Source organism: Sus scrofa, chromosome 18 (genome assembly GCF_000003025.6).
Source record: "Sus scrofa isolate TJ Tabasco breed Duroc chromosome 18, Sscrofa11.1, whole genome shotgun sequence".
In the NCBI taxonomy this organism is placed as follows: domain Eukaryota; kingdom Metazoa; phylum Chordata; class Mammalia; order Artiodactyla; family Suidae; genus Sus; species Sus scrofa.
In genome coordinates this window covers 53,901,207-53,928,385 of record NC_010460.4, presented here as the reverse complement: position 1 = coordinate 53,928,385, position 27,179 = coordinate 53,901,207, and the positions used below count along the sequence as shown (strand labels likewise).

The 27,179-nt window shown below is 41.9% G+C and overlaps 1 protein-coding gene and 1 long non-coding RNA gene across 2 annotated transcripts in view; both read left to right on the top strand.

The window, feature by feature from the left end:
- Positions 1-27,179, top strand: part of SUGCT (succinyl-CoA:glutarate-CoA transferase) — a 643,685-nt gene that overhangs the window by 354,887 nt on the left and 261,619 nt on the right. The gene's annotated exons all lie outside the window — the stretch shown is intronic.
- Positions 10,890-26,744, top strand: LOC110257519. The gene is made up of 2 exons (XR_002340259.1): positions 10,890-26,390; positions 26,421-26,744. It is a non-coding gene; the product is annotated as an uncharacterized LOC110257519 (long non-coding RNA).

Below are 27,179 nucleotides of genomic sequence, written 5' to 3'. Positions count from 1 at the left end.
CTGAATAGACATTTACAAAAAAATTTTTTAAGTATAGTTGATTTACAATATTGTGTCAATTTCCACCCTGCAGCAAAGTGACTCAGCTATATATATATTCTTTTTTAAAGTATTATTTTGCAAATGGTCTGTCCCAGGAGATTGGATATATTCCCTGTGCTATACAATAGCACCTTATTGTGAATAGGTATTTCTCTAAAGAATATATATTAATGGCCAACAGGTACATGAGAAGATGCTCAACATCACTAGTCAGGGAAATGCAGCTAAAAACCACAATGAGATATCACTTTACACCTGTAAGAATGACCATCGTCAAAAAGACGAGAAATAACAAATGCTGGTATGGATGTAGGGGAAAGGAAACTCTTGTGCACCGTCGGTGGATTGTAAATTGGTACAACCACTGTGAAAAACAGTGTGAAAGATCTTCAAAAAATTAAAAATAGAACTACCGTATGGTCTAGCCATTCCACTTATAGGAATATATCCAAAGGAAATGAAAATACTAACTTGAAAAGATATATGCACCCCCACTCTCATAGCAGCATTATTTGCGATAGCTAGACATGGAAACAACCTAAATGTCCATTGATGGATAAATGGGCAAAGGAATTCTGAGACATGCACAATTGATTATTATTCAACAATAAAAAATAAGGGAGGCTTACCATTTTCAATAATAAAGATGGACCTTGAAGGCATAATGCTAAGTGAAATGCATCAGAGAGACATATAAATACTCTACAATCTCACTTTTATACGGAACCTAAAAAAAACCAAAAAACAATGCCACCAAACTTAGAGGAAAAAAAAGATCAGATCTGTAGTTACCAGAGTCAGGGCATGGAGAGAGGGGAGCATCGGAGGAAGTTGGTTAAAGGTACAGGCTTCTAGTTGTAAGGTAAATAAGCACTAGGAATAATGCCATGTAAACTTGGTGACTATAGTTGACATTGCCTTATGATTTATAAGAGAGAGTAGATCTTAAGAGTTTTCATCACCAAGAAAAAATTTTCTCTTTGTTGGATCTATATGACATGATGATGCTTACTAAGCCTGTTGTAATCATCCCTGATAAATGCAAAGCAAACCACCATGCCATACACCTGAAACTTATACAGTGATGTATGTCAGTTGTTCTCAGTGAAACAAGAAAAAAAGGTGATTTATTTATTTACAATAGTGGCTGTACAGGCTGATGAAGGGACAACACTTTAATCGATTTTTGGTCGTTCTAGGGCTGCACCCGTGGCATGTAGAAGTTCCCAGGCTAGGAGTCCAATCAGAGCTGCAGCTGCTGGCCTACACTACAGCCACAGCAACGTGGGATCTGAGCCATGTCTGTGACCTACACCACAGCTCATATCAACGCCAGATCCTTAACCCACTGAGAGAGGCGGGGATCGAACCGTGACCTCATGGATACTAGTTGGCTTCATTAACCACTGAGCCACTACAGGAACTCCCAACTGAATTTAAACTATCCTGGATTTTGTCTGTGACCTTGGATCTTCCAGTATTTTTATGGGACATCAGTGCCTTATGTTTTCCTTTGCTAATGATTGTTATCTCTTTTAAGAAGGGATATTTATATTGTAGGTATGGCTAGTGCTACTAAGTATTCCTGATATCTAACAGTCTGGATTTCATCTTCTCTTCAATACCTAGTCTTTTATCAGGTTGCATTAACTTTTGGGGACAAATTCTGCCCCATTCCACTTCTTCTTGGACACAAAGGCAGGAGTAGAGGCAGATCCAATAGAGAACTGGTTACTCCTGCTGGGACGCAGGATGGCTACCCTCACATTGAGGCCTTTGTTATCATAACGATATCCTAACAGGAGTCTTGTCCTGAGGAAAAAGATTCGTTTGAGAACCATGTAATCTTATCCCATGAAGAAGACATTAAATTCACTAAGTGATTATTCGAACATTATGAGCAAATACAAATATGCTGATATACTTCTCTTTTGTCCCTGATTTCAGTTCCCTCAGAAAGGTCTCTGTAGCCAGAGGGTCATTGGTCTTTTCCCTTTCCCTTTTACCCTCATGTTCTCATTTGTTGTCTTGACGTGATGGTAAACGGGATTGTTTCCTTGATTTCTCTTTCTGGTCTTTCACTATTAGGGCAGAGAAACATGAGAGATTTCTGTGTATGTATTAATTTTCAATCCTGCACCTTTTACCAAATTGACTGATGAGCTCTTACAGCTTTCTGGTAGCATCTTTAGGGTTTTCCAGGTATTTGTCATCTGCAAACAGTGATAGTTTTACTTCTTCCTTTACAATTTGGGTTCCTTTTATTTCTATAAAAAATTTTTTTTTACTATAGTTGATTTGCAGTGCTCTGTCAATTTCTGCTGTACACCAAAGTAACCCAGGTATACATATATATACATATACATATATATATACACACACACACATTCTTTTCTTCCCATTGTCCTCCGTCACGTTCCATCACAAGTGATCAGATATAGGTCCCTGGACTATTCAGCAGAACCTCATTGCTTCCACTTTCCAAATGCAATAGTTTGCATCTACTAACCCCTAATTTTTTCTTCTCTGATTGCCATAGCTAGGACTTCCAAAACTAGGTGGTGAGAGTGGACATCCTTGTCTTGTTCCTGATCTTAGCAGGAATTCTTTCAGCTTTTCACCATTGGGAATGATTTTAGGTGTGGGTTTGTCATATATGGCCTTTATTATGTTGAGGTGGGTTCCCTCTATGCCCACTTTCTGAAGGGTTTTTATCAGAAATGGGTATAGGATTTTGTCAAAAGCTTTTTCAGCAACTATTGAGAGGATCATATGTTTTTATTCTTCAGTTCGTTGATGTGGCGTATCATACTTATTGATTTGCAGATATTGAAAAATCCTTGCATCCTTGGGATAAATCCCACTTGATCATTGTGCACAAACCTTTTAGTGTATTTCTGGATTTAATGTTCGCTAGTATTTTGTTGAGGATGTTTGCTTATATTTTCATCAGTGATATTGGCCTGTAATTTTCCTTTTTTGTGGTGTCTTTGGTTTTGGTATCAGGGTAATGGTGGTCTCATAGAATGAGTTTGGGAGTCTTCCTTTCTCTGCAATTTTTTGGAATAGTTTCAGAAGGATAGGTGTTAGCTTTTGTCTAAATTTTTGATAGAGTTCACCTATGAAGCCATCTGGTCCTGGACTTTTTTTGCCGGAAGTTTTTTAATCACAGTTTCAATTTCAGTACTTATGATTGGCCTATTCGTCTTTTCTATTTCTTCTTGGTTTAGTCTTGGAAGATTGTACTTTGCTAAGAATTTGTCTATTTCTTCTAGGTTGTCCATTTTATTTGCACATAGTTGCTTGTAGTAGTCTCCTGTGTTCTTTTGTGTTTCTGTGATGTCTGTTGTAACTTCTTTTTTTCTAATTTTATTGATCTGAGTACTCTCTCTTTTTTTCTTGATGAGTCTGGCTAAGGGTTTATCAATTTTGTTGATCTTTTCAAGAACCAGCTTTTCGTTTCTTTGATCTTTTCTATTGTTTTCTTTGTCTCTATTTCCTTTATTTCTGCTCTGATCTTTATGATTTCTTTCCTTGTACTAATTTTGGGTTTTATTTGTTCTTCTTTCTCTAGTTTGTTTTAGGTGTAAGGTTAGGTTATTTATTTGAGGCATTTCCTATTTGCTGAGATAAGATTGTATTGCTAGAAACTTCCCTCTTAGAACGGCTTTTGCTGCATCCCGTAGGTTTTGGAGTGTTGCATCTTCATTGTCATTTGTCTCCAGGTATTTTTTATTTTCCTCTTTGATTTCTTCAGTGATCGTTGGTTGTTTAGTAGCATGTTGTTTAGTCTCCACGTGTTTGTGTTTTTTTTGCAGTTTTTTTCTTTTCCTTGATTTCTAGTCTTAAAGTATTGTATTTGGAAAAGATGCTTAATATGATTTCAGTGCTCTAAAATTTACCAAGGCATGATTTGTGGCCCGGAATGTGATCTGTCCTTGAGAATGTTTTGTGTGCACTCGAGAAGAATGTGTACTCTGCTGCTTTTGGATGGAATATCTATAAATATCTATTATGTCTATCTGGTCTAATGCATCATTTCCGGCCTGTGTTTCCTTGTTGATTTTTTGTCTAGATAATGTGCCCATTGCTGTAAGTGGAGTGTTAAAGTCACCCACTATTATTGTGTTATTGTCAATTTCTCTTTTTCTGACTGTTAGCAGTTCCTTATATGTTGAGGTGCTTCTATGTTGGGTGCATCTGTTTTACAATTGTTACACCTTCTTCTTGGACTGATCCTTTGATCATCATGTGATGTCCTTCTTTGTCTCTTGTAACCTTCTTTATTTGAAGATCTATTTTGTCTGATATGAGTATTACTACTACAGCTTTCTTTTGAGTTCTGTTTCCATGGAATGTTTTCTTCCATCCTCTCACTTTCAGTTTGTATGTGTCCCTAGAACTGAAATGGGTCTCTTTTTTAGGGTGGCACTCGTGGCATATGGAGGTTCCCAGGCTGGGGGTCAAATCAGAGCTGTAGCCACTGGCCTACACCACAGCTGCACAGGATCAGAGTCACATCTGCAACCTACACCACAGCTCATGGAAGTGCTGGGTCCTTAACCCGCTGAGTGGGGCGAGGGATTGATCCCAGGTCCTCATGGATGCTAGTTGGGTTCGTTAACCACTAAGCCATGATGGGAATTCCCTTTTTTCTCCCTTCTTGTCTTGTTTTCTTCTCTTGTGGCTTGATAACTATCTTCAGTGTTGTGTTTGGATTGCTTTTTCTTATTTTTGTGTGTATTGTAGATTTTGATTTTCAGTTATCAAGAGGTTTTGATATAGGAATATATATGTGTACACACACACACACACACACAAAGATTGTTTTAAGTTGCTGGTCTCTTAATTGCAAATGCATCTCCAGTTTCCTGCATTTGTGTCCTCCTCTTCTCATGATTTCTAGTTTTGGTAGCATTTTTGTGTGTGGTTGATTTCCTACCTTTAATATATCTTTGCCTTTACCAGTGAGCCTTGCCATTTGTGACTTTCTTGTTTCTAGTTGTGGCCTTTATTTTTTTTTCCACTTAGAGAAGTTCCTTTAGTATTTCTTATAAAGCTTGTTTAGTGGTACTAAATTCTCTTAGCTTTTATTTATCTGTAAAGCTTTTAATTTCTCCTTCAAATCTGAATGAGAGCCTTGATGGGTAGAGTAATCTTGGTTGGAGTTTTTTTTCCTTTCATCACTTTAACTATTTCATGCCACTCCCTTCTGGCCTGCAGAGTTTCTGCTAAAAAATCAGCAAATAAACTTATTGGGGTTCCCTTGAATGTTATTTGTTTGTTTTCCCTAGCTGCTGCTTTCAATCTTTGCTCTTTGTCTTTAATTTTGGTCAGTTTAATTAATATGTATCTCAGGTTGTTCCTCCTTGGGTTTATTTTATATGGTACTCACTGTGCTTTCTGGATTCTAGTGAGTGATTCCTCTCCCATGTTAGGGAATTTTTCAGCTGTTCTCTTCAAAAATTTTCTCTGGCCCTTTCTCTCTCTCTTATCCTTCTGGCACGCCTATGATGCAGATGTTGGTGTGTTTAAAGTTGTCCCAGAGTTCTCTTAGACTGTCTTCATTTCTTTTCAATCTTTTTTCTCTTTTCTGTTCATGTCAGTGATTTCCACCAGTCTGTCTTCCACCTCGCTTATTCATTCTTCTGCCTCCTGTATTCTGCTGTTGGTTCCTTCTAGTGAATTTTTTATTTCAGTTATTGTATTTTGCATTTCTACTCGCTTAAACTTTGAATCTTCTATTTCTTTGTTCAGTGTTTCTTGTAATTTATCAATATTTGCCTCTAGTTTATTTCCAAGATCTTGATTTATCTTAACTATCATTAGTCTAAAGTTTTTTTTCATGGAGGTTGATAATCTCCAGATCACTTAGCTGTTTTTCTGTTGGCTTTTTTTTTTTTTCCTTGTTCCTTCATCTGGGTCATAATTCTCTGCCTTTTCATTTTGTAGATTTTTGTGTGGTCTCCTTTATGCAGGCAATAGGGTTATAGCCTCTCTTGTTTATAACATCTGCCCCTGTGGCTGAAGTTAATACAGGGGCTTATTGCAGGCTTCCTGATGGGAGGGACTGGTGCCTGCCCTCTGGTAGATGGAGATAGATTCTTATCCCTCTGGTGACTGGGGCTTTGTCTCTGGGTATGGTTAGAGGCAGCTGTGTGCCTAGGAGGACTTTGGGCAGAGCCAGTTTGCTGAAAGGTATGGCTGTGTTCCCACCCTCTTTTTTGTTTGGCCTGGGCCCTGATGGGTGGGGCCATATTTTTCCAGGATTTTTCTTCTGGGGGCATTCATGCTGATAATTATACCCGAGACCTCTGATTCCAATGTGCTTCCCCCACAATGAGCCACAGTCACCCCCTGTTTTCCCAGGAGATCCTCCAAGAACCACAGGTAGGCCTGACCAAGATTGTTATGGCATCTCTGCTTTGCCCTGGGACCCAGTGCACATGAAAGCCTCTGTGTACCTTTCAAGAGTAGAGTCTCCATTTTCCCCAGTCCTGTGGAGCTCCTGCACAAAAGCCCTGCTGGCCTCAACACCAGATGCTCTGGGGGCTCCTCGTCCCAATGCCAGACCCCCAGGTGTGAAAACCTGACGTGGGGTTCGGAACTCTCACTTCTGTGGGAGAGCTTCTGCAGTGGTTATTTTCCAGTCTGTAGGTTGTCTTCTTTCACGAAAGCACCCCTCTTACCATCGTAATGTGGCTTCTTCTTTGTCTTTGGGTGCAGGGTGTCTGTTTTGGTGGTCTCCAGTCTATTTTGTTGATGCTCTTTCAGCATCTGGTTGTAATTTTGGTGTTTTCGTCCGAGCAGGTGAGCCCCGACCTTCTCCTCTGCCATCTTACTCCCGTCCACTCCCATATAGCTTTAGAGCACATTTAAGCTCTTGCTCACTGGGTTGCTAAGCTGAGAAATGGTTCAGTTAAATCACAGGAGAGTTTACAGTACAAAACAGACAGAGAGATACATGTGTACCGTGCTAGGTCAAAATGAATAGTGACAGTTCAGACTGAAGTGTATTCTTTCATTCACTGAAAGTGTGTGAACTGTGAACTGTGTGTGCTAAGTTCTGTGGACCCGAGGCAGTAGAAGTCGGGCTTTCCATCCACAAGAAGTAACAGTCTAGATGGAGACGCCGCCATAACTGTGGGTGGTTACGTGGGGCAGGGCGAGTGCCGTAACATAGACACCTACAAATAATCTTGAGGACAGCAGACAGGAGAGTGAGTGGTTACGATGCGGCCAGGAAGTGCTTTGCTGTCATGATGCTCAGTTAGCCGGCCTGAGAATGACTGAAAGGCAGTGATTTCACAGTTCAGCTTTACCCCTGGTTGGCTGGCTGTGAGAAGCCATGTTCGGCTCCTGTATATATTTTATCAGAATCACTGTGCTTGAGCTACGGGATCTTGGAGAGCCTTATCAAACTTTAAGGATGCAGCTTGTCTAGAGGATGAAAGCATCCTCGAGGTGCTTGAGAATTGTTCCTGAGAGGTCAGAGTTCGCTGTTTGCCGTGTCACACTGACACTTTCCCTGAACAGCATGAGAGCAAAGCAGCCCCATCTGTTTCTGTGGGACGATCCTGAGACTACGTGGAAGGGGGCAGGCCGTGGCTTAGGGCAGCATGTGACTTGTAAGGAATTTCGCATGGAGAGAATTCTACTCTGTGGTTCTGAAATTAGAGAAAAGAGGAAGTGGGTTTTATTACTGTGGCATAAGGGGCCCCTCTGCCCTTGATTCGTCTTTCTTTTTCTAATTTGTAACCATTTCCTGACTGGCGTCCACGTGGCACTTTTTCATTAGTTCCCTGATGCTCACATTGGTTATCGGCCAGGCCACTACTCAGCAAGCCTGGAGCCTTGTCCCCACACCTGGGCTCACACTACTAATAGGTCACACTGGGCCTGGTGCTGGCCTGCAAGGCCAGATGGAACTGCTCAACCCTGTGTTCATCTGTCACGGTTGCCAGGCGCTGAGGGGGCTTGCTCCTCTCATTTTCTCTGTGAGCATGACTGAGATCAAAGGGAGGGAGGTACTTACATGATAACCTAGAACTTTGCTCAAACACAGAGGCTGCTATCGGGGCAGCGTCTTCCATCACACTTTCCCTACAGGCACGGAAGGAAAGGGGCAAATTAGGTTTAAGTGCAGCAGCCTTTCTTGCACAGCGTTATCCAGCCGCTGCTTCTTGCTATGTTTCCTGAACGCATCAGAGTTGTATTAATCAATGGGTTCAGGGATTTGAGATTTCCTGACCTAATCACAGGATTTGGGAAGTACTGATTTGTGTTTACATGAAGCTGTGGCTGTGATTGCAAACTCTGTACCTGCCTGAGCTCACGTCTGTCGTTCCACATTCCGGGCTTGAGATGGTTCTGGCTGCGAGTGGAGGTGAATTACCTCTGTTTGTTCTATAAGCAGAGACAGTCTAATTCCAGGATGCATTTCGTATGAAACAATATTGACAGACAGTGTTCATAATGGCAGCAAGAGTTTGTGGAAGTAATGGTGATAAGGCCTTTGGGCTCGTGTCCCAGATTTTTAAAAAAGACCTTGCAGTGTTTCTGAGTTTACGTTGGTCATGTTCTACTTCTCTTCAAAATTATACTTCGCTGGTACCTTAAAGAAAGGGAGCTATGAACTGAGGGTATGGCCTTCAGTTAGGGAATAACTAGGAATTAACTAAGAGGAATGATTCTTTTAGAAAAGTAACATTCAGATAACACAATAAGTCTTTATTTAGTAAGCAAAATGTATATGATTGTTCTCTAGACTGTTGCAGTCTTTGAGTTACTGCATCGTTTTGGAATAGACCAGGAAAGTGGAAGCTGAGTGATGCAGCCTTTGGTTAATGCCATTGTCAATGCTTAATGTTCTCTTTATCAGGATAATTATATTTTATAAGAACAGATATTGGTTCCTCTGTGGGTTTTCAGAAATCACAGGTAGTCCATGTAATTATCATTCCTTTCTGAAAACAGGTATCTATATATTTACCAATATCTATGTAGACATATAGATACATGTATTTACACAGACTGACACACGACTAACTGATGGTGGAAAGCTGAAGCGTAGACACTTCCCAGGTCAGTGCTGCCTTGACGAAGGTGCTACATTATATGTGTGTGTTTGAGTGCACACCTGTCTTCAGTGCTGTCAGCTATGGTGTATTTCAAATGTTTTACCTTTTTTCCCCAGAAAATATTGGTATGTATTAGGAATACCAAGGTTGCCCCCAATCTGAGTAACTCCCATAGCAGGTGGTGGAGCAGACTGCCCTGGGAGTCAGGTTCCTCGGGTTAGATCTTCCTGGTGGACTCCTGTTGAACTTGACACTTAAATTATTTGGGTCTCACATTCCTCACTTGTAAAATAGTGGTAATAATGACCGCCATAAAGGGTTTTTAGGAAGATGAAGTTAAAAGAGCTCATGTGTAAAGAGACATTGCTTAGTGCTTTGAACCCTGGCTCTGGAGTCAGCAGGTGTGGATTCGAATCCTGACTGCTATGTAAAAGCTATGTAACCCTGGGAAGTTCATTTAGTGCTACGTGCAATAAATAATGTAAGGCATGTTTAAGAGCCTAGAGCCTGGGCCATAGTAAGAACTCAATAAATGTTTGCTATTATTATTAAATTATTATAACTATGCAGTTGTTAACTTTTTAAATGATGAGCCAGTAATAAGACCATGTCTAACACTGAGGGTGAATGTTTTCTGCAAACGTATCATAAGAGCAGATTTGGAGAATTTAGTGGCGTGGCAGGTAGCATTTTGTTGATTTATAGCCTGCCGACTTTGTGAGGGAATGACTATTTGTAGGTTTGAGCTAAAGTGTGATTTTTGCATTTATTTGTTTTAAAGACACCTGGAATCGTTTAGCTTGTCCATGCTTCGGAACACTTCTATGATAAACATGAGAGTTAATTGGTATTTATATGGTTACAGCTTCTCTGACTATGTTTTGCTGTGTGGATGATTTTAATGGCCATTCTTTGAGGGAAAGAATGAATTTTCTGTTTCAGTTAAAAAAAATCAGACTTTTGTAAAAGAGGCGGATCATATTTATTGACAACTATAGTCTGCAGAAAAATATTCCCTTTCTTTCCTTAGCCAAATATTTGTCAATTTCTTATATATTTTCCTACCTTTCCATGGTTCTGCTTCAGAGGCTCCTAGGAGATATCTCTTCTTCCAGGGTTTCATTCATTCATTTTGTACTTTCCAGAGACACTTACCTAAAGCTCAGGCTCTGTTCATCTCACCCCCAGGACTAATGGTTCCTCATCTTGACCTAGGATGTCTGTTCCCCCAAATCATATTTCTGTGCCTCCTTTCTACTTATCTTGCCCCACTGGACTATGGTGTTCTTTCTTTTTTAAAATATTCCCATTGAAGTACAGCTGAGTTACAGTGTTGTGTTAGTTTTAGGTGTATAGCACAGTGATTCAATTGTACACACACATACGTGTTTTTTTCCCTTACAGGTTATTACAAAATACTGAGTGTAATTCTCTGTGCTCTGTAGTAGGTCCTTGTTGGTTATCTATTTTATATATAGTAGTATGTATATGTTAATCCCAACCTACTAATTTATCACTCTCCCTACCCCCCTTTCCCCTTTGGTAAGCATAAATTTGTTTTCTGTTCTGGAAATAAGTTGGCTTGTATCTTTTGTTGTTGTTGTTGTTCTAGATTCCACATATAAGCGGTAACATATGATGTTGGTCTTTGTCTGGTTTACTTCACTAAGTATGATAATCTATAGGTCCATCCATGTTGCTGTAAATGGCGTCACTTCATCCTTTTTAATGGCTACGTAGTATTCTATTGTGTACATGCACCACATCTTCTTTATCCATTCATCTGTCAATGGATATTTAGGTTGCTTCTGTGTCTTGGGTATGTAAATAGTGCTGCAGTGGGTGTTGGGGTGCATGTATCTTTTTGAATGATGATTTTCTTTGGATATATCCACAGGAGTGGGACTGGAGGATGATGTGATAGCTCTGTTTTTTAGTTTTTTAAGGAACCTCCCTACTGTTATCCTTGGTGGCTGTACAGTTTACCGTATCATTAACAATGTAGGAGGGTTCTTTTTTCTCCACTCTCTCCAGCACTTACTATTTTGCAGACTTTTTGATAGCAGTCCTTCTGACCAGTGTGAGGTGATACCTTACTGTAGTTTTGATTTGCATTTATCTAATAATTAGCAATGTTGAGCATCTTTTCATGTGCCTTTTGGCCATTCATGTGTCTTCTTTGAAGAAAGATCTCTTTAGACCTTCTGGCCAGTTTTTGATTGGGTTGTCTGTTTGTTTGTTTGGTACAGAAGTGTATGAGCTCTTTGGATATTTTGGAGATTAATCCCTTGTCGTTCATATCACTTGCAAATATTTTCTCCCATTCTGTGTGATGCCTTTTGCTTCCTTTATGATTTCCTTTGCTGTGCGAAAACTTTTAAGTTTAATCAGAATGGGCAACTGCCAGCCTCCACATGCCTGCCCTACCTCCTCCAAGTGACAGCAGTTGTGTCAAAAGAATATAAAAGCCAAAACATTTTATGCATATTTAGTAATGCATAAAAGATGCTTTTAATCAGATCTGGAATAAAAGGCAAAATCACCATATTTGCTTCAAAAAAAAGAAAGAAAGAAAATATTCACTGACCACCATTTTCTACAAAATAAAGCCCAATATTATAAGTTTCTTGACAGTCAGGTTTCATTGAACCATTTCACCTTCATCTCTTAAATGAATGCTAATCAATAGTCCTGAGAGGATATCTCTTGTCCCTTGCCTTTGATAATAAAAATTAGCAGCAGAACAAACAAACAAACAAAAAGAGTAAAAAGACAACCCATAGAATTTGAAAACCATATCTAATAAAGGTTAATATCCAGAGGGTATAAAGAACTCCTACAATTCAACAACAAACAGCCCAAAATGGACAAAGGATTTGAACAGATATTTCTCTGAAGATATACAAATTGTCAATAAGCAGATGAAAATATGCTCAACATTAGAGAAAAATGCAGATCAAAATCAAAACGAGATACCACTTCACACCCATTAGGGTGACTCTTATGAACAAACAAACAAACAAACAAACAAAACAGTTCCCAGCGTGTGGAGAAACTGCAATAGAAGATGGCACAGCTGCTCTGGAAAGCAGTTTAGCAGTTTTTTTCCAAAAAGTCAGACATCATCATATGTGTCAGTAATTCAGTCCTAACTATACATCCCAAAGATTTGAATGCAAACACTCAGATATGTGCACACCAATGGACATGGCAGTGCCATTCACAACAGCCAAAAAGTGGAAACAACCCAGGTGTCCATTAATGGATGGATTTATGAACGAAATGTTGTATATCATAGAATATTATTCAGCCATGAAAAGGGAATGAAAGTCTGATACATGCTGATACAATATTGATGAACTCTGAAAACATTATGCTAAGTCACACATCAAAGTACAATATTGTGTGATTCCACTTACAGTGTACCTAGAATAGGCAACTTCATAGAGACAAATTCATAGAGACGAGGAGGAGGCGAGTGGGGAGTTACTATTTAACGAGTACAGAGTTTTTACTTAGAATGACTAAAAAGTTTTGGAAGTGGTGATTAAATTGAAAATGCGCGGAAGGCAACTATACTTTAAAAAGGTTAAAACAGTAAATGTAAGGTTATCTATATTTTTATCTTATATATTTAATGTAAAAATGAAATGCATTCATTCCAGTCTTTCTTTGCTCTTCAGGTTTTGTCTCTGGGACTTTGATATCTGTCTCACTAATGTTTCTTTTCTCTCTCATGAAAGAAGTTCATGTAAGTTGTCTGTGAGCATTTAAACAACGTTTCTGAATAGCTGTGAAGTTTTAAACATCAATTAAAAGCAGAGAAACAAAAGAACACTGTGAATAAACATGAATAAATAAGGGAATAATTAGATTATTTGAAAATTCTTTAGGTTTAGTCAGAATTTGCAATAACCCCATGAGGGCAGTGAGTCTGGCTTAATTATTGATGCTATAAAGCAGTCTGAGCCTAGAGTTTTCTCCAGCTTTACCGTTTATGATTTTATAAAAGCTGTCCAGATGGGCCCACTTGGTTTGGGCTCATAGGCAAACTGGTCTCCAGCCAGATACTCCATCTTCTTGTATCACACCTCTCCGTAGAGCTGAAATGTTCCCCTGAAGAGAAACTTTTAAAAATCCCACAAACTCTAATTTAGATTTGGCAATCACTGTGCTATGGTGTTTGAGTGTTTTAGACGCAGCAATAAATAGTGTTTTAAAACTTCCCATGTCTTGTGCCTTAGTCACTCTGCTCACTGACTCTAAAGGCAAAAGCCTTGGATGTAAGAAAGAATTAAATCACTCATTGGCTAAGATGGCCCTTCCTACCCCATACCTCAGATTCGCCTCGTTTTGATCACACCCAGGGTAGTGCAACGAGAGATGGAAGGAGGCGAGACGGTGCATTTGTCTGTGAGCTCGTGCTCCTCAGGGAGCTGGGGTGACAGCTGACTCACCTCCGTGACATTTACTCTGCCATGGTTTTGCCTTTGCCTCTCAAAGACTTCTACGTCTTTATCTTAAGACTCTTTGGTCTCCTTGGGGCAGTGCACTGTGGGGGTCTGTGGGACAAAGGACTGACTCATTCAAATATGTTTTATATTACACCAAATATCATCAAACAGAAGACAATAGGAACCCAACGTCAAATTCTATTTAACAACTTTCCAAACTTCATCCAGTCTCACATTTATTTTGAACAAACTACTTTGAGTCTTTTCTGGAACAAGGCAACAGGTATACAAGAGATGGAGCACAAATACATCAAAGGGTTTAATGCAGAACATTTTGGCCTTTGGATATGTAATATTGTATCGGCTACTTTGGATACACATCAGCTTTTCTTCTGTTGTTGTTCTAGGGTTCTTAGGCGAAAGGGTCGTTTGTTATAGATTTTACTATTTGAAACACTTCTTTGCTGTTACCTTTGGAGGTGTTCTTGTCTTGTTTTGTTTTCATCTTTTGGCCCCCCTGTAACATATGCAGTTCCTGGGCCAGGGCTCAGATCTGAGCTGCAGGTGCGACCTGCACTGTTCCGAGTCGGGAGTCAAACCTGTGTCCTGGCGCTGCAGAGAGGCCACGGATCCTGTTGCCCCACACGGGAACTCCTGGTGGATCTGTTCTTGGAGACTATAAATGTGATACATTTGCCCATCCCTCCCTATGACAAGAGATGAGTGGTATGTATGGCTGGTTTGACCGTGTGAGTGCTCAGTCCATACTCAGTGGTTAAAATCAAAGCATTTGGAAAGCGATACACACACACACACACACACCCCACACGTGTACATTCGCACATGATACATGCATACATATGTGCTTGTATGTTTATATATACTTCTCCCCGCTTTTAGGGTAGAGGATCTTATAAACAATGTTGTGGCCGATGCACAGAGACAGAAAAAGGAATGGCCACAGGGCAAAGGGCAGCCTTGAGGTGTAACTTGTAAAACTGGTTTCTTGGGGCGACCTGCTCTTTCTGCACAAGGCAGAGGATCATTACAACAGCGTGGAGAGTGTTAGCGCATAGCCCTGTGGCAGGCACAGGATTCCTGGAAAGTCTCAGAGTGATGTATCTTCAGTGGAACTCCTGTACCACGGATGTGAGGTCCCTGAGCAGAGATTATACTGACAGAGACGAAGTGGGCATTTCCACCGCGCCCTCTCAACCTCACTGGTTGGCTTCGTATTGACAACGGAAAGTAAACCTTTCCTTCTTCCCTTTCCCTGGAAACCGTGCGTGGTGGAAGTTGGTTGATGTGCAGTGAATCCCTAGTGGGAAATTACTAGAACTAACCAGACAAGGAATATTTGTTTTCAAATGGGTTTTTAAATTGACCTTGATAGTTTTCAATGTTTCTTAATTAGTGTTTGCAAATCTGCTGATTTTACGAAAAATCTGTTTCTTGCTGTATTAGAGTATAGCATCACAACAAAATTAGCATTCCATATGTTGTTTTGTTAAACATCCTTGGTGACTTTCTTTAAAATCCCTTGGGAACTGTTTTGAAATTTGTTGAAACACATTTGCAGCAAAGGGAGTGGCAGTCATCCCCACGTTGCTCTTCCCGCAAAGCATCGCCAGCACTTGGACGTGGCTGGGACGCTCTCGGGGCGCGTATACCCTTCGGACGTTACTCACAAATGAGGGGCCCTTTTTGCCGAAGCAGGAGCACCTTGCTATGGAATTCTGGCAATGACATGATACCACGATAAAGTTCATCTATTTTGTAAAGGCTGGAGTGGCAAAAGTCATCAATAAAAGCTTTAATTAAGGTTTTCTCTTCTCTAAACTAAGTGAGAAAATTCAGCTCCCCTTCCCTAAAATCTCCTTCGGAACTGAGTAGAAACAGAAGAATATATTCCATTTGATCCTGGGGAACGGGGTTGTCTCTCGTTGGTGGTACTAAGCATTTACTCAAAGTGAGGTGTGGAAAGAGCTGCCGTGTCTGTGTCTTCGCTGCAGCCTTAACATGTAGTCAGCAGACATACTGAACACCTACTATGTGCCAGGAGCTGATATTACTGACGGGACGAAGACGCCATGGCATCAGCTGTTCTGCTCAGAAGGCATCATAGCTTAGCAGCAGAAATGACAGGTGGCACATCAGGGCGCGGGGCGGCGGGGGGGGGGGTGCTTCCCTGAGGAGTAGATGCTTCACCTTAAAGGGTGAATGAAAGGTTACAAGGTCAGAAAGGCGCAGAAGTACCTTCTAAGATGAACAACTGACCCATAAAAGGCGCTGAGGTGTAAAAGGGTGCGGGGTGTTGGTGTGATGGTCATTCCCTGTGGCCGGCCGTGGGGTTCAGGATGGGCCCTGAGGGAACGGTACTTGGAAAGGTAGGTCGGTGTGTTTTCTGCCACCCTAGGAGTTTGGACTTCATTTTGTAGGATACGGAGAAGCTGAAAAAATGTCAAGAAGGGACAGAAATTAATTAATGATGTGTGAGTGGAAGGGAGGATACTGAAGACACCAGTATTAGTTAAGAAGCTGTTGATTTTATGGCCACACCTGCTGGATATGGACGTCCCCCGGGGGGCCGAGGTTGGAACCCAGGCCTCTGCAGTGACCGGAGCCTCTGCAGTCAGATTCTTAACCCACTGCGCCACAGCGGGAACGCCCAAGAAGCTATTGTAATAGTCTCGGAGAAGAGCCTGAGGGCTGGAACGAAATCGTAACGGTAGCAACTAAAAGGGTCCGGGGCGGGGTCTTTAGGAAGAAGAAGTGCTTTCGCCCTTAGGCGTGAAGGTCGGACAAAAGGAGTCCCGGTGAATTTCAGAGCTGATGGTGTGCCACCGGGGGGAGTCACAGCGCCTCGTCGTTAGGGAATACGGGCGAGGTTCTGAGGGCCAGGAATCGAGCTCTGGTTTGGACACAGACTTTGAGGTTGGAGGGAATATGGCGGAGGGGCGGGTCTGTGCGTTGGCTCTGGTGGTGGAGGCATTTCTTGCCCCTCTTTTGGTGGGTCGAGGCGTTTCCTTCCCATGAGAGAAGGGTCCAGGGCGGTGGGTGGGGTCTGATACTTGTCTCATCCTGACGGCTGATCACCGCTCCCACGCCCAGGACCCTGAAGGCGCTCTCTCCACGCTCTCGTCCTTCCTTGTGGCCTCTCCACTCGTCTCCGACTTGAGGGTCTGTTAAAATACTGGCTGTTTGCCTCCTGGCTGCATTTGTGGTGATGGCCTCTTTCTCCCATGCCCCTATGACCCACTTTTCCTAGGGGGTGCTTATCAATTCTCTGGAAATTTGTTCTTCTGGTTGCCTTGCTAGTTTTGCTCTAGGATGTGCTCAAGAAAAGTCATCGTCAACGTTTTGGCTTGTTCTCAATATGTGGGTAAGGATCTCGTGTGGCTTTCTGCATTCTAAGTGGATGCATGGAATCAATTTTGATAATTAAAGAACGGACAGTTACTTTAGATCTGAAAAGCAGAGTTGGGGACAGCTGCTGGCAGATATTTAGACCAAGTACAAAGTGGTCATTTCAGAGTGGCGAAGAGATAAACTTGTTGGTATCAGCTCTCAAAAATGCACGTGGGAATCTGGGTGCACTTGGCAGGCTCTTCTAGACCGTTCGGGTCAGAACTGTTTCTGCTGGGCTGCCGGTACCTGCCGTCGCTCTTCCCTGGCAGTACCTTGAAGACACCACCTTGTGACTGAGGATAAATAAAGCAAAAACAAAACTGGCGTTATGATTATTGTATTAATAATTTAATGTAGGCTCATTGTTTTGGAAACTCACACTGCGATGATTAAAAACCTAACCAGACCACGATCAAGGTGGATGCAGGAAGAGTTGGACACACGTACAGTATTTTTCTCCCGCAGATTAGGTTGGGGGAAAGGGGTGGTCAGCAAACCTTTTCTGTAAAGGGTCATCCAGATGATAAATATTTTAGGCTTTGCAGGCTGTGCAGCCTCTGGTATTATTTTGTTGCAACTCACTCTGCTTCAGTAGAACACAAGCATCTATAGACCATATAAAACCAATAGATATGGCTGTGTTCCTGCGAAACTTTATTTACAACAACGAGTGGCTGCTGGATTGATCCCCAGACCGCAGGTTGCCAGCCCCTGAGTTAGGGGGCTGATACAGATAATAGAGTGCGCCCACTGCCACGCAGGCCATGTGGCCACCGGTCTACCCCACAGAGCCCTCTCGGTGAACAAGATCTCTTGTGGCTCTTCTACATGCCAAGTGGAAGAACAGAGGGCAAAACTCACTCGCTGGACACAAGCCTCATCTAATGTAACGAATCAGAACACTTGCCTGTGGGACATGCGTCCTACTCTGGGCTGCAGGTGGCATTTGAGAGTCACAACGACCATCCACCGTCCACCGCTTGGTCCTCCCGCATCCTTCGTGGAATGATGCAGAGAGTCAGTGATAGCGTAGTAGTATCAGTGGTCACGCATGTGTGTATACAGTGTGTGTCCACTTTTAAAATAAAAGAACACTACTATATGTGTGATGGGAGAAAGGAATACATTTGAAATTACTCTGTATAAGAATTAATTTCAGTTTTTTTTCATTTTCTCGCCTTAAGCTATGAAACAGAACCTCAATTTCGTTTCCTGCTGGAGGTATGTCCTTTCCTTCAGAGCACCATTTAACAGTTTGAGAATGACGATAAGGGCATAATGTAAAAGTGACTTAATCTTACTAAGCCCTGGACCAGTGGATCCTGTTAACAGAGCCTCTTACTGGAGGGCTGGGGCTAACCTTCTGTTTCTAAGGATGGGATGAATCGATCTCTGTAACGGTGCATTTTCCTTTCTGCTAGTGAACTGGACACTCCGAGAGACATATTTATTAATTCAGAACAGACTTTTGGTATACTGACAGTGAAGACAGTTTTCCGACCTCTGAAGGGCTGCTCTAGATAAAGAGCACTTGCTAACTACGTTCTCTTAGAAGTAGAACCATGACTCATCTCCTGTACCCTAGGAAGCATCCTAAGCCCGGATGGCTAACCAAGCCCTTCAGCTAGAAAAACTGGATTCTAATGAGGTCGGTGGGTACTGGAAATATGTCGAGGATGTGGTCAGGGGTCACTTTCAGGGCTGGTTTGGGGACGGTTGAAAAATAGGCAGAATTCATTCTTATTATCTTCCCACTCCCTCCTTTAGTAGCAATCTCTCCATTCTTTAATTTACTCATCCACTTTGAAGAATCTAATATGCAGTTCTTGTCCTTTAAGTCTCTTTTTATCCAGACACTTCTAAAACCTTTTCTCTGCTCATAGTCACATCAGGCAGTATCTGTTAGTAAACTAATTCATGCCAGTGCTGACTTACATTGACTAAATTGCGATAGTACTCAGGTGTATTCTGCAGTGCAAGAGGGAACGTGGTTTTGGTCACAGGAGCAAAGGTCTAACGGTGGATGGATGATTTTCTGTTGCGGCATGAGCCGTCGCTGTCATATCCTGTATTCATTCATTTTTCGTCTCATCCAGCCCATCTTTCTTGACCATCCGCCATATGCTAGGCTCTGTTTTAAGGATTGTGCAAAGAATTACATGGTTTGGCTTTAGGTGGACGCTGACGTGACTGCCCCCGTCATTGCATACTCTGGTCACCACGCCCCTTCTCTGCTCACATCCAGTGGTTCTCATCACCATCAGTGGCATTTGCAAGACTGAACCTCATCTTGCCCAAACGTCTTCTCTCACCTTATTTCCTGCCTCTGTCCAGCTTTGTCTCTCTGCTCCAGCCCCATGGACTCTTTGACATTCCTCAAGCAAGCTCATGTTTAGGAATGTTGTGTTTGCTGTTCTGTCTGTCTGAGATATTCTGTCCGTAGACATCTGTGGGGCTTAATCCCTCATTTTATCAGAGCTCTGCTCAAATGCTACCTCGACAGAGAAGCTCTACCTAGTATGGTACTAGTCCTTTCGTCTCTGTTCCCTTTTCTTGCTTCATTTTTCTCATAGCAGTAATTATCAGCAGGCATCATCCTACACGCGTGCGCGCACACGCACGCACGCACACACACACACACACACACACACTGAGTGGGGCCTTTCTCTCCACTAGAATGTAATCCTAAACTCCATAAAGTCAGGTGTTTTGTTTTGTTTGTTGCATTGTTAGCACCTAAGACGGAGCCTGGGCATAATACATATTCCATCAATAGTTGTAGATTGTCGAATCTCTGCCTCCCTTGGAGCATCTACAACAAAGTTTTTCTAATCTTGGGTTCATGTCTCTTGCCCACCTAAGCAAAGAGGGCATAGCATTGCTATACCGAACATGCCTATTAAGGGAGTTTCATCGTAAGAAGCCTCAGTTACCTACCAAAGATGCAGCTAATGCTATATTCGTACATTCCCTTCCTAGAGCCCTGTTTTCAGGATGCTTGGCCGTCATGGCTTTGGTTTGGCTCTGCTGTGATTTTTACATGGTGTTAATGTGTTCTTGACATATTTCAGAGACCAGGCTTGTCATTTACTTTGAGGGAGCCCATGAATTTCTCTCTTACACTTTTGAAATGAAATTTCAGAATTGAATCAAATTTATTGTTTCAATCAAAATGGATTTGATTTACAGATGTCTGATCCCTTAAAAAACAGATCTAAAAAAAGAAACCTTCCATCAGCTTCAGTTTTGGTTTTCCTGTCTCCTCCAAACAAGAACTAAGGACTTTCTATAAGACATTTTCCATAAGACTTTATTGTGTTAAAAACATCGATGCATGTTAAACTAAGTACATTATACTTGCCTAAGTTTTAAGGCTTGTTTCATCGGGGAAGTAGTTTAATCCGCTAGCAAGCTGTGTATGCCTTTTCAGAATGTGATTATTGCTCATAAAAGTGTTTTTAATTGAAAATTTTATGTCATGAATAGCCTATAGCAAACTTAGATGCACATACCTGTATTTATGTGTCTATAATTTATTTTTTAAGATTCCCTATGCAACCCTATTTTGAAATTACTAAAGGAGTTTTCTTTCTTTTTTTGTTATTCATCTGGGTAACTTTAAAAAATATTGCTCTTACGTTCAACTGTTGGCACTGTTGCAGGCAACTAAAAGCTTAAGAAAATTATTCCCTGTCTGTCCCCCCAAAAGCCACATCTAAAAAGGTCACAAAAGGAAACACACAATTCAAATAATCTCCGTGCTGTATCTGAGATTAACTTGGACACAGATGTTTTAACTTACAGTTTGATCTGGCGTAATATATACATTTAACAAAATCCTGTTTTGTATTGCTTCTATAAACACTGACGTCTGATAAAAGTGTATTGATTTTTTTGCTGTTTCAGAGCTTTTGAACCAGCGCTTAAAGCGGGTCGGCTCCAAGGCCTAAATTAACTCTTTCAGCTTTTGACCATGGTTTCCGTGTGGGGTGTGTGTGTGTGTGTGTACATGCAAGTATGTGTTTGTTTATGCTTGAAATGGATTAGAATGGCAAACCATTTTGTGGTCTGCAATATTTTACTTGCTAGGGATAATCATTAGACTTTGTTCTTGATTTTTTTTCTTAGAAGATGAAATGATTCAACACTGTTCATTACTGCTCATTTCCTAACCACACTGTAATCATTATAGGCCTAGATAGTATCTGAAAAGTTACCGAAAATATTAATGCAGCATGAATGGGGTTTTCCTCCCGCACTCTGGGCGTTTCAATACGGACGTCATACTTCCTCCTCTTGGTCCTCAGGCCTTTGTCCAGCTGGCTTTAATGTGAGACCCTTCAAGGAGGTGACTCAGGAATATCAGTCCAGTTGAAGTCTGTCTCGCTTTCAAGGTCATTTTCACACCCTCTTCTTTTTGCCCAACATTCTAATTCACTGCAGGGTAGCTCCCGACCTGGGCAGGAGTGTAGCAGCCACCACAAGGGCAAGGAGGCTTCTCCAGTTTATTCGTGTCTTCAGATCAGAATCGTGGTAACTCCTGGGGGAAAAGGTATTCCAAAATTTAAAACATCAGAAGAAATAACACAGCACCACAAGCTTTTGAAGTTACAGAGACGGTTGCTAGGGTCTGAATTAGGTGAGACACTGGCCGGTACTGAGGGCCTGGTAGGCTTTGTCATTTACAAGAGATCTTCACACGAATGCTTTCATTGGCGCCTCAGTGTGACTTTCTAAAGTGTGTGTTTTAGACACCTCCACACTGCACATGGTGACACAGTCTGAGAGAGGATGAGCCGTGAGGCGAGAGCCTGTCATCGGCAGTGCTTTGAATTTCATCAGCCAGGAAGATCGCCTTCCCTCTGGGTACAACGGACAAACAGGCATTTAATTCAATGGAAAGTTAGTCAAATGGCGAGTCTGTGATGTTGGAGCACATTTTTTAATTTTTAAACTAATCATTTGGGTACACAATAAGCATATGTGTAACAGTGATAAGACTATTTATCTATCGGCAAATATGCTTATTTGTCTGTTTAGTCTTACACACACACACACACACACACACGCGCCCCCTTCAAGGCCGGGGCAAAAGCAAGTATAAGACCCCAAACTAGAAATCTATGAAGTTTTTTGTAAAGAATTCTCTCCCGACCGTAAAAATCTTTCTTTAACAAAACTTGAAGAAAGTAAAAATCTATTTCGATCTGAAGCAGGTTTTTTTAAAAAGAGGACGTCCTTGCTGGTTCCCAGATGCTGGCTGCTCCACTGATCACCTCCAGTGGCATCGGCGTGAGGCATGGGCTGGAAGGCGGCGTTGTGGGCCCGTTAAGGCTCCTGGGGAGGTCCCGACGTTTTCTTACGTAAAGTTATTAGGTGTGGGCATCACGACCTCAGACACGTTTTACATGCGTTTGTGGAGGTTTTCTTTGGTTTACATTTTCTAAAAGGCAAATGTCCTTCCTTTAGCAGAAAACACTTAAGTTCCTCAGTAAGGGAACCCTGTCGGCAACAGGAGAGGGCAAGAGAAGTGAAATTCCCAAGGATGCGGGTTCAGTCCCCGCTCGGCTGTCTCCCAGCTGGGTGATCTTGGGTAGGTTCACTTGTCTCTTTGATCCTCAGTTTTTCTCATCTGCAAAACGTAAGTAATAGCCTCCACCTTGAAGGCTGTTTGAAAGATTGTAGAGTCCGTGTGTGTTGGCCCAGGATGACTTTTTAAACATCAGGCATTTGATTTATATGAGGACTGGGACTTCGGATTTCGAAAAGCCTCATCGTAGAACGTTCATATGGCTGGGGACGTGTAACTCCGGTCCCTGAAATACCAAACAAGGGAGACGTAGGGCCCAGGAAGTTTAGAGTGTAAGGAGCAGCAGGGTCCTAAGGAGCCACTGCAGCCCCGCCTTTCCTCCAGGGGTTGTTTTCGGAACCTTTGGCAAAGGCACCGTGTACCGGATCAGTAAGGTGTGAAAACCAGCCTTTTGCTCAGTATCTCTTCCCAACTGTCTTTGACTTATATCTGCTTATTTTACCCACCAAACTTGCTTTTATCATTTGTGGCTTCTCAGAGCCAGCACATCTCTGCAGGATGGAGCTGGATCTGATTCGGATTCTCACATCCCTGACAGAACTGTCATCTTCGTTTCCATCACAGCATCTCGGTGGCTCTTCAGGGTGTCAGAATTCAGTGCTTCCCATTCTAGGCTGAGTTGGCACAGCTGGGGCAGAAGTCCTTAGACTCGTGAACTGAGCCACTTGGACTGACAGATCATTAAGATGCAGGTGTGGGCTTGAATTTCTCCTGTAAGATCTCAATTATCTGAATGTCGAATGATCATGAGAAAAATGAACTTCAAATTGTCATTGACATTTGAGAGTTACTTTGTACGAAACAATCAGACCTCTGATACCTTTGACCTACGGTCTCTTCTGATCGGGAAAATGGCATTAAAAAGCTTTTACTCTTAGCCTTTAATCCTACCCTACAAGATAAGATGCACACTGTTTTTCACTGGAATATCTGGAAAAATCAGTAGGCAGAAACTTGCGCGGTTATTCTCCCACCGAAATCTGAAGTATGGTGTCGAGCGCTGATGACGTGTAGCTTCTTCCACTGTTATCAAACCTTGGTGCATTGCAAGGAAAAGGTAGGTTTCAAAAGAAATGACTCCACTGGAATAGAAGCTCAGTAGCAAAATTGCATTACATTTCAGAAAATGAGAATTTTTCTGGTTACCTGATGTTGCTACTGCTTTTACTCTTAAGGCTGATTCTTTGTAAATATTTTTGGCGGACATGTTGTATGTATTTCACGCTTTGCTTTTTAGCTAGAATGTTCTAAATAAAGTTAGCTTTTTTTTTTTTTCTTCCCTAGGAGGGCACAGGGTTAGCATTCTTGATATTTATTATTTCATTTATTTATTCAACACATATTTGCCGAGTGTCCACTCAGTGACAGTTCTTGTATAAACTGAGTCTTCAAAAGAGAGGGCGTGGCCGTGTGGCCAATGGGGAGAAAGGAGTTCCCGTGCCTTTCTCAGGGGGAACGGCCTTGACAGGTTTGTGGAACTGAAATAGAGTGTGGTTAGAGCCTGGGGGAAGGAGGAGAATGGGACGAGGGACCCGCAATGATAGACTGGAAGGCAGTTCAGCTTGAGGGCTCCTAGTGAGCGTAGCGCTCGCCCTTAATTTAACGTCACCAGGCAGCCGTACATTTCATGATGTGTTTTCATTTTATAATGTTCCGATGCTGTTTCCTTCATAATTGTTAATTCTTTCCCTCTGCAGCAGTTATTACACCTAATTCTTATAATTTTATCTTCTTTTCTTTCTAATTTGCTTTCTGTTGGGTTAAAGAACCAGATAAGCAGACTAATTAGAATTATGTCCAAAGTGAGAGCAAAAAAGCCATGAATTTGGAGCAGAGACTGTCTTCTCTGGGCAAAATCTGTACGCTTTTCCTTCTAGAACTCAGCTCCGTCTAAGAGCTGGCTAGTGATCCAAACACGATGTAAGTACCCTTTCAGTCTATAATTTGAGCTATAGTGGTGTTATAAAAGATCTTTAAAAATTAATTGCATTTTGTTGTGCTTTCCATAGTTAAGCTTGTTATATCTTAATTATCTGGAAGTGTTAACTAAATAATAACACCCCAATGCATTAATATTGACTAAGAGAAACTAAACAAAGTATCGAGGATCACTGTCTAAATGAGGATCAATATTTAATTATAAATCATCTAGCGAATTATATTTTTCTTCATCTGACTATAAAATACATTAGGAGAAAATATGAACTCAAGTGAAAATTGCAGTTTTGAGTTCCCCACGTAATGACTTCTGCATTTTGGAAAGGCACGTAATTATTTTCCTGTCCCAAAATTCGGGACTCTAAACTTTCGCAGGAGCACAAGTGCACGTGGACACACAGCAATTAACTCTTTGAGGGGTGAAGCGGTTTCTTCTGTTCTCAGATCAGCTGCAGCATTTGCCACAGTATTTTGAGCAAATTAGATGATCCAGAAAATGTTTGTTGAATAAATGCCTAAATGAATAAAATCCTTGGCGTGAAAATGGACTTGAGCGTTTGCTAAATGCATTCAGAGTCATCATCCAGCCTCTTTTCTGTCTTCAGAAGAGCTTTTGTCAGGCACAAAATAGAGTGTGAATTTGTGGCTTTCTGGAATTCTCTGGACTTATTTAGGAATGTGTAGTATGGTCCTCAACTGTCTCGGGAGAAAAGGGTTAGTAGGCAACACTTACGTAGAAATAAAATCGTTTCAGACAGTGGTCAGCCATTGCAGAGTATTTGCAAAACAGCAATCAAGTGACTTTTCTCCTTGTTTGTGGATAAGAAGCTTGTCTGCTTACCTCCAGTCCTCACCCCTGGATAATTGCAGGGGAGGGACAAGTGGAAGGCGGGTACAGAACAAGTGCTGACAGCTGTCCTGAATGTGGCATCTTATTTCCTTCAGGCCTAGATATGCTTAGCATTATACAGTCCTTAGCTCTGGTCAGGATGTGGTCAGTGTTTATTGGATGGTGTATGAGAAATTGGCTCTCCAGGAGGAAAGCTCCCTCAAATTTACACTATGAATGCAAATATTAAGTGTAGAAAATTGCCTCTCAAAATTCAGGTGTTGGGGGGGGCGTTTAGAAAATTTACTGGTTGAACAGCAGCGAAAATATTACTTTTGTTTCCCCAAGGAAAAAAATCATAAGCTCTATAGTCTATATTTGGAAAGAGAGAAGTTCATTCCTAGAAATACTTGGGGATCAGAGGCTCTCAGATGGCTCGGGGTCTCTTCATCAGTGGTCAGATGATTCTAGAGAGCTTTGCGGGAGTCAAGGCAGGAAAGACGAGGAGTTGGGGTGGAGGCCTTTTAAGGAGCACAGGTATCTTTGTGTTACAACAACCCCTGAAGGTCCTGAGGAAGCAGTGGAAATACTGAATGAATCGGTGCCTAAACTTAATGGGGATGCTCTTTAGTTTAAAGAGCAGTGGTGGCAAAAGGCAGCCAGGGAAGCACCTTAACACTCTGGGGAGAAATTTATGATTTTAATCTCATCACATTCCTGTGGTGTTTAAACTACGAACTCTTCCTTGAGAAGAGCGGCTGTATTGATGTGTGAGGTCCCTGCTGGCTTTAGATTTCGGTGATGCTTTTGTAAATGAAGAACAAAGGGTGTGTCTGAGAAAGGCCTGGCATGTGCCCTTGTTTCTGAATCAAATGGTGTCATCGGAGGCATCCGCTTTGGCATCACACGTCTGTGGGGCAAGAGGAGACCAGATAGAAGCCCGGTGGTTAAGTGGTGCCTGCGTTGTGTGGAGAGTGGGCTGAGAAACCCCGGACCCAGGAAGGAGGTTAGAATGACGAGAACGCTCCCCTCACAACGGGTGAGCACAGGTACGCTCCCCTCACAACGTGTGAGCACAGGTACTTGCTTTTTGTCTACACTTGAGCCACGACCTCTCAAAACTGCTTGCTCAGCCTTTCTTAATACCAGAGCAACTTAAAACAAATCCTGTCTTTTACCAGCATTGCATGAAGCCCGTCCCCTGGGCCCCGGGCTTTGACAGGATCCACTCCGAAACGTCCAGTGTCACACAGCCTAGAGAGCAGATTTGTTACTTGTGTCACAGAAGAATCAGACGGGATCGTCCAGAGTCCAGCTGCGGATCTTGAGATTGTCTGTCGTCGTGTTACTCAGGACAGAACAACTGTTTGAATCAAGGCCAAAGATGTCCTTGAGTCATTTGGTGTCAGGGCATTAATGAGCTCCGCAGACATTTCAAATTCCTTCTCCTTTCCTGCTCTCCCTTCCTTCCCACCTTATCCAGGTGTGGCCTAATCCAGTCTATTTCCCCCGAAGTAATAAGCTGTAACACACACACGTGTACACACATACATCAAATTTATGTGTATGTAATTTTTTTCGTATTATGAAGTCAGTTTTCAAAGTAGTGTTTTTCCCTTTTTTTTTTTTTTAGTAAGAGCTCAATGCTTTACTGACCTGTTTTGATTCATATGTACGTAAACATGGAGCTTCCATTTATTGTGTCCCAGGGTTTATAGAGATGACAGATACTTTGATGACCTGCTAAGCCAACTCTCAGTTGCTGGCGATGAGAAAGCTGAGGCTCAGAGTTTGAAGAGCTTTCCCCGAGATCACACAGGTGGTGGCTGCTAGGGCTC